A 13,612-nucleotide genomic window follows, 5' to 3' on the forward strand; every position below is an offset into this window, starting at 1 on the left:
TGTTGCTACGCATTACCTAAGTTTGAATCCGTTGGAGAGAGCAGTTTGTTTCAGCCACCAGATGCCTGTAGCTGGTAAGAGCTTATTTAATAAAGAATAACACAGAGGCTGGAAACATTGTAGGGCCTAGATTAGATTGATGAAGGCTAGGGAAGCCTGTGACTTGTGGCCTATATGTTAGCAGACAGAGGTAGTTCTGAGATAACAATTATCACAGTAACACACACCATTTATGAGGCATTTTAACAGGTTCTGGGGAATATAAAGGCGATAGAACATTTTCCTACTGCGCATGGCCCCAATTTGATTCTGAATAACGACAGAAAGGACAAAGATCTTAAATAGATATCTCCTGGAATTATACTGATGGAAAAAAATCTTAAATAGTGCCTCAAGATTAATTGTGAAAGTCTGCTATATTCTTTTTAAATATTATTTGAATTAATTCTAAATTTTTAGTACAATTTTTTTTTGTGATGTAGGAAAAAACCAAAGCTCTTTGACATGAAGACTAGTATTTCTTTACCTCTTGGGAACTACAATTCCTAGCTTTTTTATTTTGATATTCAGAAATAATTAAACTTGAATGCTTGAGGAAAAAAATGAATTACTATAAAAGATAACCATTTTCCTAAGACTGATTGTCAATATTACAAATTTTTTTTTTATTGATTTATGTATGGGTATTTTGGTCATATGTATATGTGTTGAATCGCAGTTTTACTAGAATCAGAAGATAGAGGTGAGATCTCAGTAACTAGAGTTACACATTAGTTGTGAGCTATCATGGGTCCTGAGAATCAAATGGGGTATTCTGGAAGAGCAGGCAGTCCTTTTTAATTGAGCCATTTCTCCAGCACTGTCAGTCATTTTTTAATGACTTGAAAATTTGACATGCAATAAGAAAGAGAAAGGAGATAAAATCCAGTAAGGGAGGAATCAATTCCTATTGGTATTAACATTATCTGATCTATAGAGGAAGCCTAAAGACTGTACCAAATATGTTAGAACTGATAGACAAGAGAATACAAAATCAATTGATATAAAAGTTGTACTGAGGGCTAAAGAGATGGCTCTGAACTCAGAACACTTTGTTGCTTTTTTTGAGGTCCAGGGGGTTGGTCTCAGTAGCCACATAGCAGCTCACAACCATCTGCAACTCCAGTAACAGGAGATCTCACCATTTTGGTCTCCACTAACACTGGGCATGCATGGTACAGACACATATATGCAAAACACTCATACACACGAAATTAAAAAATGATCTTTCTTTATTCTTGAGAGAGGGGCTCACTGTACCCACCAGGCTGGCCTGGAATTCATTATGTAGACCATACTGGCCTTGAACTACTTGAACTCATGAGAGTCACCTGTCCCTGCCTCCTGAGTGCTGGGATTAAAGGGATATACTAACACATCTGACTTATATTCCTATACAACAATGAACAAATGGAAAAAGAAACCAAGATTATTGCAACACCTATAAAGACATTCTTAGACATTAATTTAACCACAAAGGTTAAAGAACTCTCACAATCAAATCTATAAAAGATTGGTGAGAAATTAAACATACATAAGCATAATACAGAGGGGAGGGGAACGTACAGCCCCTGAATGCCCTGGACTGGAAGAATCTACATTCGACATAGCTTATACTGTCCAACATCATCTATAATTTGAAATGGCATCCATCAAATAACATTCTTCAGAGAAACAAGAGGAAACACTCAATAATTTCTGTATGGAAGAACCAGCATCCTGCCAAAAGCAACGGCAGCAAAATCCAATATAACAAAGCTGGAGACATATTAATACTCTGATTTAAAATACGTTAAATGCTAAAACTACTGTAGCCAAAACAGCATGTTACTAGCATAAAGATATTACATATCAATACACAGAATGAAGAACCCAGAACAACTGATTTTTTTGAAAAGGCATAAAAATAACATTGGGGAAAATCTTCTAATAAATGGTGCTTGGATATTACTGTATAGTATATAGAATATATATATTGACTCCCTCAAAACACTCAAAATAGAACGAGAGGAAGAATGTGGCAGATGTCTCCAACTAGTTGGGCATATGTCCAAAAGAAATGAAGTCATATGTCAAGAAGACGTCAGCACTCCCCATGCTTACTGCAGCATTATTCACAACGGTCAAGGTATGGAATTAACTTGGGTGTAGAATAGAGGATGGATACAGAATATTCAGTATAGGAAGCACGATGGAATATTATCATTTAAAAAGAATGAAGTCCTGCCATTTTCCCAACTAGATGAGTTTAGAATATTATGTTAACTTGAAATAAGCTTAGAATACAAGGAAGCTAAAAATACTGCTTTCATAGAACAGAGAGGCTCTGGTAGTACCAACAGGTTATAAAGAATAGAGGATGAGGGCTGAAGAGGCATGGTTAGTGTATACAGCATGAAGCCAGTGTGCATACAGAACAGCAGGCACCAGAGAGAAGAAAATTAATTGGGTTTAAACTACCCAGTAGGCTAGGGGTTTTGGGAATATTTCCACCTTCAGAAATGTGTATGTCTGAGGAGGTGATACATCATACCTAATTTGAGCATTACACATTGCATGTATCTGTTGTCAAATTATGTCCTTTGAATACATATATGCACTGTACGTTTAGCTTTAAAATTATATTACCAAAAAATTTTAACTTTTAAATGCTCCCTTCAAAGCATCATTTAATTCAGATTCTCAAATTCCACTCTCCTAAGACAGCAATAACAAAAACCAGTTGTTCTTACCTTTAGCTAGTCATAGACTTTTAGATCCTAAATTGAAATGCACATGGATTTTCACCATTCCGGGAATAGAAAGTTAATTTTCAATTTATTTAAAATCTGTCAAAGGCCTAAAGTATATCAAGTAATTGGATTTTTTATCTATCAGAGTTTCAAAAAGGCAGCAATGCCATGGGAAATTAGGTAACACCCTGGTGAGTTACATAGACAATCCACCCACTGTGGTACCCACAGAAGGCTACCAGACATGACTGGGGAGTGAGAAAGAGACAGACACACTTAAAAGAGAAACAGGGGGGCAGAGAAACAAAATACACGTAGAGAGACAGGAGACAGAGAGACTGAACGAGGACAGAGAGATGGAGAGAGGAGGAAAGAGATCACAAAGCTGAGTGGTTAGGGACAAGGGAGATCCTGAAGGAGTAGGGGTAGGGGAAATATAATCAAAACGTATTGAAAAGGATTTTTAAATAAACCAAGAAAAAAATATGGGGAGAGAAATAGAAAGAGAACAGAGGAAGGAGGAAAGAAGGAGGAAGGAAGGAGAGGGAGGTATTGTTGGATAAGATGAGTACCCATGATAGTTTCAGAAAAAATAGTAAGAATAATTAATATTTTCAAAATGAAATATAATAAACCCATAGATCGTAAACATGTAATGTATGCTCACAAACACATACATAAAATTTAAAGTTACATACATCAAATTGTTAGTACATTTTCTAGAAAGTAGGTTGGACGAGAATCATTTCCCTTTGCCTTGCATATCATTTTTATTATTTGTTTTTTCATCTGACAAAGGAAATGAACCTAGAACCTCATACATATGCAGATAAACCCTCATAGAACGTGTTGGCCAAGAAGCAATTGACAACTGCAGACACATCAAGTTTTGGACAGGGACACGATTAAACTAATACAACAGTCCCTTTCCACCTCCAATGAAGTACCTTATGTGTCCCTCAATTAGCATCTAATGCCAGAATTGAAGGTTGTGAGTCATGACGAAGCCTGGGAGACTGCAGTACACCTTAGAAACAGTGGCCAAAGAACTGTGCTATGGCCACATCATTGTGGCAGTAGGTGATTTTAGAAAACGGTTGATTGATTTGGAACGAGGCAATGTAGAAAGAAAGCTGTATACGTATGCCCTGGGTTCCATCCCCTAGACCACAAAATGTAAATTGTTTGATAGAGACATGGTTGATGTATAATATCCATTTTATAACATAAAGTGAACAAATGTCAGTGTGTTTCACATTTAGTAAGTTCGATATGTATATTAATCCATGATCACCATAGTGAAATAACCATTATTTTTTCACAAATTTTCTTTTGTTTTGAATCCTCCCCATTGCTATAATCATCAACTATCTGCAGTGTTTAATCACAACTGGTTAAGAATAGGGCATGTTCTAAAAAGGATATTTTTAATACATATGAGTAGTACTTTTCAAACCAGAATACTTTCCCAGTCAAAAAGGTCAATGTGCCAATCTCATTTAATTAAATCTGTTAAGGAACCCGCAACATTCTTAAAAATAGGTCTATAAACGTCTTTAGTTTTCTCTACGGTTTCTACATTTTTAAGTAATCTCTATTTTTATGAGCTTTTAAAAAAGATTTATTTATTTACTATGTATACAGCATTGCCCACATTTATACCCAGCATGCCAGAAGAGGGCATGATCCTTCACAGATGGCTGAGCCACCCATGTGTTTGCCAGAATTTGAACTCAGGACCTCTGGAAGAGCAGCCAGTGCTCTTAACCTCTGAGCCATCTCTCTAGTCCCTGCCTCCTTTTTTTGAGATAAGGTTTTTCTGTGTAGTCCTGGCTGTCCTGGAACTCAGGGATCTGCCTGTCTCTGCCTCCACAGTGTTGAGATCAAAGGCTGCCACCATCTGTGATCTGAATCATGAGATCTGATGCCCTCTTCTGGCATGCAGGTATAAATGTAGGCAGAATATTGTAATACATAGTAAATAAATCTTTTTTAAAAACCTCACATAAAATAGAGATTACTTTCTATTATATATATGTTGCATATGTGAGATATACAGATATAGATATAGATATATTAGGATTTGTTATATATTAGCCAAAACATAGATACAACTGGAATTTCTAAGATTGTGGTTATTAGGCTATGACATAAAATTGACTTGAAAGCCAAATTGCCTTCCAATTTTTGTGTTTAAGAAGGCATGCTTTTTGTATATTCTAGGATTAACTGACCACTTGCCAATTGCAGATTGAAGGTTGGCTCAGTAAGCTAAAATCCATGCTTGGTACTATTAACTGAGCCAAAAACTGTAGCTGGGTAGAACCATAGTACTTGGGAGAACTTAACTAATGTTTGCTAAATCAACATGGTAATAAACTGCCTCCTATGTTCTTATCTTTTATCCATAGATTATGCATCTCGACCCTCATCAAAGAAACTCCTTTTTTGCAATAGATGGTGATTAATGAAAGATCTACAAGAAGTCAACATGCGAAGGAAGAGACTGGTGTGTTTCTGCCTAAATGGTACCTCTATATCACACGCCTCTCCTCTCAAAGCTCAGAAATCGCCGGAAAGAACTAGAAAGATTTTTAAGAGCTAGGCTACAATAGAGTTCTGCAATGAGACCATATTTTCTGTATACAGGACAGCCTTTATTGCACACATGAATTCACAGCCGTTGTAATAACACACATAAAACCCAAGATAAGCCAGACAAACTCCCAGAGGGAATGGGAAGGTGGTCGGAAGCCATCACATCTCCCTTAGCCGAGGAGCTAATAGCACAAGCTAGTTTCTAGGAAATGCTGAGTCAGCTTCTAAGAGATGTGGCCCCAGAGAGGCTATTCAAAATGGTCCCCATACCCATGCATTATACTAAAATTGACTAGGACATTTCAGTTTATAAGAACCACATGAAGTTGAAGGAATATTGGTGGATAACCCAGAGGGGAAATGCATGGAGGATGGAGTAGATCTGATGATTTTACCTTTTAAAAAACACACATTAAATTTAAAAATAAATCATGCATTGAACAAAACACAAGAAGCCTTCTTCATTTGGCAGTAAGCAGAGAATGAATTACCACTAGTCTCATCCTTTTCATCAATCACTGTCAAGCCCATAGACCAGTTTACTCCAAAAGGTTTAAGAGTCTAGTAGAAACCACATCCTCGTATTTGTCTCCAAGATCTCACGTTAATAGCCTAAGACAAAATACTACAAATCCTTTAAAAGTCCCAGTGCTTAAAATAAATGCTAAATGCTTTAAAAGTTCAAGGTCTCTTTCTGTGGCTCACAAAATTAAAGACAATTTAAGAACTTACCAAAAAAGGAAGAACAGTATAATAAAAATCACACGTAAGCAAGACTATGGCCCCAGTGTAGCTCAATGGCTGACATCGGAGACTCCATCTTCTGGGCTTAAAGGGCTTGGAAAAACCAAGCTCAGTTCAGGGCCTGTTATCTGCAAAGCACACTTCCTGACTTAGACAGGCTCCACTTCACACCCTGAGGCTTCACCATAATGGCCTCCCAGAACTTTCTGGGGTAACCCAAACCTCCGCCACAAGGCACAAGCCTCCACTGCTCGCCAGGCCCATTCATGCCTTCACACTGAACCACATCAGTGCCAGTTACACACCTGACAAGTTCAACTGTCGGCTTGAGATGCTAACATGGCCCCTTCCTGATTCGTGAGCTTTTGTGTTCTGACTGTGAGAAAAAACATCCCAAGATTTTACCCTGAATGTGCTCGCCTTACTACCCACAACTGATTCTTTAGCCCCAGCTGATTCACACCACTGTCTTAGTTGAAACCCAGTTTCACCTTTTTAGTGATGCTGTTCGGCTTGTTAATCATGGCTGACTCCTTCAGCCTCAGCTGACCAACAATCACAGGTCTTAATCCCAAATATAACACAAAATGGCCTCAACAGTCTTTGCTTCTTCCTCAAACTTCACCACTGAAACGCTCACTGTCCGCAGGATGTCTCTATCTTCTAAGCTCCCAGCAAAAAAAGCCTATTAAGCTCTGAGTATTACAATGTTTTTGGGGGGTTTTTTTGTTTTTGTTTTTTTGTATTTGTTTTTGCTTTTTTTGGTTTACGAAGCGCCCAAATCCCTTCAACCTCTAACAAAATAGTCCAAAAGCATAAAAAACATCTGGTAAGTTTCATAATGAAACCAACACCACCCTAGTACAAGTTTGTATTCCTGCTGCTCTGATAAACCACCATAAACAACTTGGGAGGAATGGTGTATTTGGCTGACATTTCCAGCCACAGGAACAAAGTCAGACAGAACTTAAATCAGTTGTGCAATGTCTTTATTTGTGAGCTAATTAGAATTAAATTATTTATTTATGGCCCATTTATAAAAAAAAGATAATTGTTAACAGTGCTTACACAGCATGCACTCTACCAGTATTCTTTTTTTGTTGTTGTTGTTTTGTTCTGAAACAGGGTTTTTCCATACAGCCCTGGTTGTCCTAGAATTTGCCATTATAGATGAGGCTGGTCTCAAACACACGGCCATCTGCCTGCCTCTGCCTCCCAAGTGCTGGGATTAAAGGTGTGCATCACCAGCTGGCTTCACCCAGCATCTTGTGTCTAGCGCTTATTGGAATATTGCACACAACATGCTTCAACGGGCCAGAAAGTTGCTGGGAGATTCAGAAACATGGCTGCTTCCCACTACTTATTTAAGTCATTGCCTTCCACCACCACCTTGCCTGCTGTTTTTAGCAAAGCTTACAACAACAGCAGAATAAGAACTTAGAGACAGGGCTGAGAGATGGCTCAGTGTTAAGAGCACTGACTACTTTTCCAGAGGCTTGAGTGCACCCTTCAGCAACCACATGGTGGCTTATGACCATCTGTAATGGACTAAAAAAAAAAAAAAGAACTTAGAGATAAGGAAACAGATTGGAGATGTTCACAACCCAAACAGTTTTTTTTTTTTTTTAATTGCAAGGCCAACTTAACAAATCCTACAGAGTTGACATCCAAAGTCACTCCAATGCTTTCTGTCATTTCAGGACAGAGTAGAGAAATTCATCAGCTACTTCATGGATTTATGTATTTATGTATTTATGTATTTATGTATTTATGTATTTATTTATTTATTTATTTATTTATTTATTTATTTATTGAAATTGGCCTGAAAGATTAAAAAGCAATTCTGTCATAGGAAAAGTACCCATCAACGACCACCTGTTGTTTTTCTCACTCTCTGGCATCTGCAGTCAGTATATCAGCAAGGACATTTGCATGAAGGACACACAAACAGTAACAACAGGAAAAAAATGGGACAGTCAATGCAATCAGCTCCTGTCTGAAAGCAGCCCTTTGTTGCCTTTCTTTCTTCTCCAGGCTTCGTAACCTTAAGGTTGTCATTTTGAAAGCATCTAAGACATACCAAATTCTACCAACACATTATGGAAGTCAGCAAGGCAGCTAACGTTTTTTTATTTGGGTCAAATTGACCAGCTAATGGCCAATCTTCCGCAAACACAGACTCTTCGTAAGTCTTGCTCAAATACAAGTATTCCAGACCTCTTCTAGTGAAGATGCTCTCACATATCTGGGCACATCATTAACTTAAACATCATTTCAAAAAACCAACACTGACCATGTGGTCAGATCTTTGAATAACATCAAATCACATCATTAACTTTGCAGCAGTCAGCTCTGCAATAATAGCCAATTTATGACTTTTTGAAATCCCCAGATTCTGATGGTCTGAAAGAACTCAAACAAGACACTGAGACTTTTCTGGACAGAAAAAGAGGGGGATTTTTAAAGATCCCATAGCCACCAGGCACAAATAGATTGGCGTAGCAAATGAAATACTAAGAGAAGACCTCTTCACCACCACCACTCAGATGCAGCTGTAAGGTAGAGTTCAGTGGGGGAATTTTATTAAAACTAAGACAATTGACCAGGCCTGGCACATGGCTTGTTATCCCAGCCGATCAGGAGGTGGACACGGAAGGATCACTAGATCAAGGCCAGCATAGGATATATAAGATTCTGTCTCAAAACCAGAACCCAAACAAAAAGAAGGGAACCCAGGAAAGGAGAAAAACAGAGTCATTAATTTATCTCAGTACAAATTAATTTCCTGTTTTCCTTATGCACAAAACCCTGGGTCCCATCCCAAACACTACATAAACCAGGCAAGGTGGGCATGGTCCTGGAATCCCAGCACTCAGGAGATAGAGTCAGGAGGGCCAGAAGTTCAAGGCCATACTTGAATACATAGGGAATCTAAGGCTATTTGAGGCCAGCTTGGGAAACATGATAATATGTCTCAAAAACAACCAATAAACAAATAAAAAAGCAAACAAGATAAATAATGTGTTTATATAACTCTGCATGCTATGGTGAATCCATGATAGCAAGGAAGGCAGCTAGTTAAAAACTATACGCACAAAGCAGCTGGCAGACCTGTCCGACAAGTCCTTTAGTCGTTTTCTTCTCTTCTTTAGCACTTTATTGGGAAACACCTTTTCTCAACACCTCCAGACAAGAAAGCTGCTGTCTATCTTGGATTAATTTCCTATGATGCTGCAGACGATTTCTTTATTCACAGGGAAAAAAGGTCATCGATTTAAAGGAATGTGTCTGACTATCCAGGCTCTTTTATAGTCACCCTTGAATAATCTGAGTATTATTCGTGGAAATGCTTTTATCACAACATCGCCAGTGTTTTGCAGCTTGTGTTTTGGTCTGAAAATACCAGCAAAATTCCTGTCTACCAGTCGCCACCTACAGGGGAAATGCTATCTTTACACCAGAGTGTACTCACTGGGTTTCTGAGAGCTTGTCTCCCAACCTTTCTAAAACCCCAAGGTGAACTTATTCAAATCCAAGTCTCAGGGAATAGGATATATTACCCAATACCTTATGCCGAAAATGTGTCAAAGAAGAAAATATCACAAAGGCCGCGATTCATGGGAACTCTTCATGTCGAGCACTGTACTGTGGCATCCTAAGCAAGGGACACTGTCAGAGAGAAACAGGGACAAAGTCAAAAGTGAAAGAAGTGATTTACAAATAAATAAATAACACAAAGGTTTATCATTTTTACCATGAATGGATTGTAAGGTTTACACACTTGTACCTACACATCGACACTCTCCAAGATTTGCCCCTGCTTTATTAACAGTTCCAGATATGGATGTATGAAAATTATATATAGGGAGATTCTATATGGGGGTTACTATAACTTTGGTTAGTATCTTAATTATCTTTGACTGTCAACTTGCTATATAACCTAGAGTCATTTAAGAGGAAAACCTTAATCGAGGAACTGCCTAGATTATACTCATGTAGGGGTTTGCCTTGATTACTAATTGATGCAGGAGGGCCCAGCCCACTGCAGGCAGCACCGTCCCTAGGAAATAGGACTTGGGTTATGTGAGAAAGCATGAGCTTGTGAGTGAGTTAGCAAGCAGTATCCATTTATGGTTTCTGTTTCACATTCCTGCCTTGGGATCTGGCCTTAAGTTCTCTCAATAACAGATTTCAACCTGGCAGTATAAGCCCAATAAGCCCTCTCCTCCTCTAAGTTGCTTTCTGTCATAGTGTTTCATCACAGCAACAGAATGAAACCAGAATGGTTTCTTCCTTCTCTTTAGGGATTTGTGTGTATTTTTCTCCCCCCACCCCCTCCCAAGAAAGAGTCTCCCTACATAGCCCCTGGTTAGTCTGGAATTCACTAGGAACCCAGCTGGCTTCAAAGCTCCACCATCCTCCTGCCTCACCAGAACTAATATTGAATGCAGACCAGAGCCATCATGCCTGGCTCTGTTTCTTTTCCTAAAAGGATGCACTACCCTTTAAAAAAGAGCCTTTACTTTAGACTATTATTATAAGAATGGACACTCAGCATAAAAAAGCTCTGTATAAAGCTTTTTAAAGATTGTTTTTCAAAAATACACTTGCACAAAGGTTAGGAAACAATTGTTCCAGCTCATTACCTATTGTCAATTTGGTCTCCTGACATTAAGGCAAAGAATCAGCCATCAGCAGTGTCCCATGCCTGATTTCTTTTGCAGCCCTGATCACACTGGATCATTATCATTTTAAGTGTGATGTCTATGCTAGTATATTTTTGACACCCCAGAGCACCTTTAATTTGTAAATTTATGTGGCTCAAGCTCTGCCAACCTGAGATTCATATTCAACTGCCTATTCATTGTCTCCAGTGGAATTTCTCCTCGGCATCTCAGCAAGCAAAGAGCACCTTAATTCCCATCTCCCAATCCTGCCCTCCACTTCACACCAGCTACTTCCAACCCAATAATTTTCATTTCCCTAAGTATAGGCACCTCCACCCAGGGCATCAGCCTGAAAACCTAGGAGTTAGCTAGCCCTCCCTCCTCAGTTTCAGTCCCTTCACCTTGAACCCATTTCATTTTTGCTACCTCCTAGCTCCAATCTTCCACCACCTTAACCTGAATCATTCTGGAAGTTTCACAGCCTTTCTGCTTCTATCTACCCAGATAAGTGCCAACATGATTTAAAACAAAAAATTTACATATTTTTTGAGGCAGGCGACACATCATAGCCCAGGCCAGTCCAAAAATTCAGAATGTAACTCAGGCTAGCCTCAACTACAGCAATCCTCCCTGCTCACAGTAATGCCTTTTGAGTGCTGGGACATTGAACACTGAGTAATTCCAGTGTACCCGCCCAATCACCTACCATCGCTAGGACACATTGGGAGCTGTAGTAGTGTTATAATGAGATCATCCTGAAGAATTGGAGTCAAAGAGACAGAAACCAGGACAAGTAACTAGAACCTGATGTGTGTGCCACCATGCCTGACTTAAAATACCCTAAACCAAATCGTGTCAGATACCTGCTCAAAACCCTCCAGTGGCTTCCGACCATGCTTTAAAGGAAATCTGAACGTCTTACCTTCAAAATGTGGCTTCTGCCTTCTGCCTGCTTTGGTCAACGCAGCTCACCTCGTCTCTCCTGAATTTCCTCTCCACCCCAGTCCCATGGGCCTCTTTACTGGACACAAGACATTAGGCACATTGCTTATGGCTTTGCCTGCCTCTTTGCTTTTCCGATTTGATTCAAATGTCTAGTCTCCTGCTCTGAGATGCTATCCCTGAACAGTTAAAAGGGCACCGTTCTCCTAACACCTAAACTAGTGTTTGTAACTCCTTTCCTTCATCCCTTCATCTGTAAGTTCCATAAGAGCAGGGAATGTATGTCTGCTTCACCAGACAAGAACAGCTTACCCCAGAGCCAAGAACAGCTGGGAGGCAAGAGAAACTCAATAGGGACAAAAAGTTAAACAGCGATTTTGCCTGACAACCTTTCCAAAGGTGTTACTTGGTATTTAGAATCCCACACCAGCATCTCGCCAATTGTGCAATGGTAATGCAAGGCTAGTATGTTTTTTTAGACTAGAGCTATTAGCACTAATGAATACTGAGAGTAATCCGGTGTACCCACCAATCACCTACCATTAGACACATTGGGAGCTGTAGTGAAGTGTGCCATAATGAGCTCACTCAAAGAATTGAGTCAAAAGAGACAGAAATTAGGGACGAGTAGGCTGGAATCTGATGCAGAAAATGCCATCCATAAGAGGACCAGAACACTTTGCACCACACATTAGCAATAACACCATTAACATTTCTCCACATGAAATGTTAGATTTCTTGAGGATGTGCTTGTAGGTGTTAAATGTGCCACTATTATTCCCTCAAGAGCAATGGAATGTAGCAGAACAATTTTTATTGTCAGAACAATTGTGCTAGGAGGGCACCTCATCACTATTTGCAAGCAGGGTCACTTGTTAATGCTAAATGCTCCTGTACCCTGACAGACTTATAATGTTGTCCAGTCCTAACACAGCAGGGACTTATATCTAGCTAGAACACAGAATGCTTATGGGGCCAGGGAAGACGGTTTCATGGGTAAGGCACACAAGTGGCAACCACACTAGTGGAAGGATGTAATTCAGATCCCCATAACCCATTTATACCTGACACAGTACGGCGTGGTCTATAACCCCAATATTCCTATGACGTAGATGGGAGATATAGGCAAGAGATCTTCAAAAGCCTGGCACCCAGGGGTTGGGGATTTAGCTCACGGTAGAGTTAACTTGCCTACGAGCTAAGCGTCCTGGTTGGTCCCCAGCTCTGGGGAAAAAAAAAAAAAAAAAAAAAAGCTCAAGGACCAGTCAGTGTGACAAATGCAATATTCAATAGCCTGAGACTCTGTCTTAAAACAAGGTAGAAGCTAAGGACTGATACCGGAGGCTATCCACTGACTGCCACATGTGTGATGTGGCATGCATGTACTCGCCTCTCACACACATGACCATATATACACATCACACACATACACACAAAAAAAGATTTAAATGCTTGCAGAGATTTCTAGGTTAATAATTTTAGCATGCTACTCTTTAAAATATTTTTTGAGGGAAATAATACAATTATATCATTCCCCCTTCTTTTTCCCCATTCTAAGCTAGCATGATATTTTTAATTGTTTTCCTTCTGTTTTTTTTTAGCCCTGAACTATTTTTTAGCATTTTGACCCAGATCCTATATTCATTCAGTATGTAGCAGCAAAGAAAATGGGTGTTCAAGAAAAGAATACAGATCCAAACAGAATGTGCCAGAAAATAACAGGGCGGGTCCCAGAAGCTGCCTAGGACGCTGTTTGTCCTCGGCAGGCAGCTCTCCTTCCATGGTGATATCTGCAGTGCCAGCATGCCAGGATTATGTCTATTTCACGCAGACAGTGCTAAGGGGAAGTTGGCTGACAATTTCCTGATTGTGTGATAAGGCAAGAAGGGA

General features: G+C 39.4%; 1 protein-coding gene across 1 annotated transcript in view; it reads right to left on the minus strand.

The window, feature by feature from the left end:
• LOC116888398 (A-kinase anchor protein 17B) overlaps window positions 1–10,417 on the minus strand; it is a 55,211-nt gene extending 44,794 nt beyond the window's left edge. Inside the window, 1 exon segment of the mRNA XM_032889675.1 lies at window positions 9,681–10,417. The gene's annotated coding sequence lies outside the window, so the exon portion shown is untranslated.
• Between the last annotated feature and the right edge of the window lie 3,195 nt (window positions 10,418–13,612).

This window comes from Rattus rattus, chromosome X (assembly GCF_011064425.1).
Source record: "Rattus rattus isolate New Zealand chromosome X, Rrattus_CSIRO_v1, whole genome shotgun sequence".
In the NCBI taxonomy this organism is placed as follows: Eukaryota; Metazoa; Chordata; class Mammalia; order Rodentia; family Muridae; genus Rattus; species Rattus rattus.